Source organism: Chrysochloris asiatica, unplaced genomic scaffold (genome assembly GCF_000296735.1).
Source record: "Chrysochloris asiatica unplaced genomic scaffold, ChrAsi1.0 scaffold00001, whole genome shotgun sequence".
NCBI classification, from domain to species: Eukaryota; Metazoa; Chordata; class Mammalia; order Afrosoricida; family Chrysochloridae; genus Chrysochloris; species Chrysochloris asiatica.
The window spans coordinates 28,808,389-28,812,116 of record NW_006408519.1 but is presented as its reverse complement, the minus strand read 5'-3'; the positions used below and the strand labels follow the sequence as shown (position 1 = coordinate 28,812,116).

General features: G+C 38.5%; 1 pseudogene; it reads right to left on the bottom strand.

The window, feature by feature from the left end:
* Positions 1-1,547: 1,547 nt before the first annotated feature.
* LOC102814995 lies at positions 1,548-1,764 on the bottom strand (annotated as a pseudogene).
* Between the last annotated feature and the right edge of the window lie 1,964 nt (positions 1,765-3,728).

Genomic DNA, 3,728 nt, shown 5'->3' with positions numbered 1-3,728 from the left:
TCCCATTGGGTGGGACAAGAACAAAACAAAACAAAAACCAGAGAAAATCTAAACAAATAACAACAAAAAAGAAAACAATTTCTAAAAAGTGGTGAGGAAAACAGATAAACAACAGCCAAAAAGAATGCAGTTATTTTTCTAAAAAGGAAAATAAAATTAAAACAAGTGAAGAGAAAAGGAAAAATAGTAAGAAAAATAAATAAAACTAGGGAGAGGAAAAAGAAAGAAAAATGGAAAAAAGGAAACTAAGATAAATTAAATAGGGAAGGGAAAATTAGGAGAAACATAAGAAGAAAATGAAAATAGAAAAAGAAAATATAAAAAAACAAGGGACTTAAAGGAAAATAAGTGGAATGGAATTGTCATTTGGGTAGAAACTGCAGCTAACAGTGAAAGTTCCCTAAGCCATCAGATGTCACTGGGCCCATCCTTTAGCTGCTGTTGAGGTAGTGAGGTGGTAGGTACTTATACTCTCAATGTCTGAAATTGGCAACACATCCCTCAGCCATGTATTCCTGTAACTTCCTACGATTGCAGATTGCTCTACAATTAGCAGACAGCACATAAAAACACTAGTGTAGATTCTAAAGATTTGTATGACAAGAGCACCAGAACAACTTGGTATTCAGTGGTACAGAAAGCAGGTTCAAAAACACAACAAAGACAGAAGCTTTCAAACTTCCATTTGTTTTAATGCCACACAGGACCTTTCACAGGTGTGCACGTGCACACAGAGCTTACCTGACTTGCTCTGATGGAGTTAGGCAGTTTAAAGAGAAAAAACAGAGTAAAGACATCTTGACACCTACACAATGCTTTAATCAAAACCTTTCTGTTTCAATTTGGAGATTTACAAACATTGGCAGAAGCTTTTGTGAGTTTAGTTCCACTAAGATGTTTCACCTGCCTTATCAAGTTACCATATCTTAAATTATTGAAAGTTTGTTAATTGCTGAATATATAATAAGCTTTTTTTTTTACTCAAGAGGATCAGGTAAATTTTTAATTAGTAAAATTACCAATAAATTTGAAATAACTTGGGAAATTTTAGAGATCACAGTAATCAGTGAACGAGATACCTATATAGCCCTAAAATCCATAGGCTGAGTACATATCCACTGCATCTATTCAGCATGCTTCTCAAAGTGGGGATACATGAGAAGTTAATCATTTTAACATCTGCCTTTCTCACTGGAATCTTCAATCACCTTGTACCATAGCATATACATAAGCAATTAGGAAATGTTAAACTCTGACAGGGAGACCAAGTCAGAGTGAAGGGCAAATGTTTAGCAATCATGTTCAAACAGAAGCTGGTAAATAAGGAATTATCTCCTCAAAGAGCCAAATACTCCACATTCTTGAGAAATCACATTCAGTTTCTCATTCCGGTGAATATTTTCACATTTCACTTGTTGCTGCCAAAAATTAAGCAGGTACACATTTTTGAGTACTGATTTATCACTAAACGGTTTGTATTAGAAAACTTAATTTTTTTTTTTTTTTTTTTTTAATTATAAACAAATCCATTGGAAAGACGCTGGGTGTCAGTTTCCTATGGGGGGAATGTCTTGGGGGTACTGTAAAGTTCCTCCACTTCATTTCTTGTTCTTTAACAGACGCTGGGGTGCCTCCGTCGTCTTGTTCAGGTTCAGGAAGTTCATTCAGTGACATTGCAACATCCTAATAGGGCAGCTTGTCTTCTCACCAAGCATCACCAATCAAATCCAAGATCCTCCCAGCTCTCTGCACTTCACTGTCCATTCTCCAGCAGACTAGATCTTGTCAGATCAGCACTCGGCCCATCTCACCACCCACTTCCGCCGAGCTCCACTCTATATAATAACCTATGCTTGTTTGCAAGAGAAAATGGTTTAAGAGCCAACGCTTAGAGTTTGACAATGGAGCTGAACAGTTTTTAAAGCGCAAGTGCTTTTGTTCTTGTGTATGACTTGTAACCTTAATTTACTGTGTAAAGATGGTTATATATTATTTCCTTAGCTCTGTTTGTTGGAGACAAATAGAAAATGCTTGTTAAGTATGTCAAAACAATCTTATCTTGTGAATTTTTGTTAATGTTTATACAAGTTATATTTTTCATTTGCCCAGAAAGGCAGCTTGTATAATGCTTTTTGGAAGTTTCTGCTGTGTAACGTCTTTAGAGCTGACAATCTGCTAGGTTTGTTTTTTATTTCATGCCAAAGTGTCAGTTGGTGGTTTTGTGAGCTGGTCAGAAATTCACAGGTCTTAAATATTTGGTCCAGGATGTGGCAGTGTTTCATTCTGCTGTGCATAAGGTTGCTATGAGTCAGTACTGACTGGATGGCACCTAACAACAACAACAAATATTTTGGGGAGATTTATATTGGACACTGCTCTTTGTCTAGCAAATGAAAGATGTTAATATATTCCTGTTACTGGCATGTGCACGACTAAGTTATTAGAAGCCATTTTATCATTTTCCTGCTTTAAGTATAAATGTCTATTTATGAATTCTGCTTATAGTTTTTTCAAAAATAAAACAGTAAAATTTAAATGAAAGTAAAGAGGAAAGTGGGACAGGGAAGGGACCCAGCAAAGCAGAAACTGTGGGGGAAGGACAGACAGCATGGGTCAGCACCTTCTGCCAACCAAGGAGTTCCCATGGTATGTGGGTAGGAATAGGGAGATTGTGGTAGGCTGCATCGTTCTAGATTGACTTCCTGCAGGCCTAGATATTGTCTGGGGTGGGGGACCTTGTCCAGAAATTTTTCATGCCACCTCAGAAGATGGCTGAGTTCACGGTACTTGTTATTGAAAATAATTCATTCATTCAGGACCTGATGACACCAGGGTTAATGGCATCTGGTTATGGAGAGTTCTGGACCTCCCAGGAGTGGCCAGGACCTGGCACTTTATGTTTGACTTGTCTGATGAGGCAGAGTTCAGTTTCTTCCAGACACGGTGGGAGGTGCACCCAGCTCTTGAACCATTAGGTTGAGGCTCTGATCTCAGGCAGAGCAGGGGTTGTGCAGGGTGAGAGTGTACCAGCCACTGGTTGGGTGAGGGTGGGTCTAGTCACATTTGTGGTCACCAGGAGTGTGTGGGGAACAAGGGAAGATCACACCTTTATCACTGACCATCTGTGTTGTCCACCCTCTGTCTTAATGGAATATTGTTTTCAAAAGTTACTCTACTAACATTTTTTTTTCCAAAAAAAAAAAAAAAAAAAAAAGACTCAAGCACAGATTCTAATTAACTCAGTGAAGCTAAGGACTATCCCAGTCATCTGAACTGTTGGTGAGGTGATTACCAAGAGATAAGGCACGAGCCCTTTGAGACTGGATATGAAATGAACTTTCATTAGTCCAGAGATATCTAGAATTCCCTTTCATGTGTTTCCCACACTTCTACCTCTGAGTGTCTTCAACAGGAAGAAATATATGCACGCAAGTCTTTATCTCCTTTCCTTTATATCATCCCAGAGAAGACATCAGGGTCACCTAATGGGAAAACAGAACTTGATATAGAAAAAGAAGAAGTGGGCAGATGTCTTCTATGGCTGTCCTGTGGGATTTGGGGAACAGCTAACTATAATGGGAGGACTACAGTTCCAGGGTTGCCTTTGGTGTTTCAGGATATATGGTTCCAGGCTTGGGATTTCTGTATTACCGGGATGATGTCATAGATTTTAGATAGAACAGCAGAAAGGGTGACTGTCTAATGAGCCTCTACACGTATAAATATAA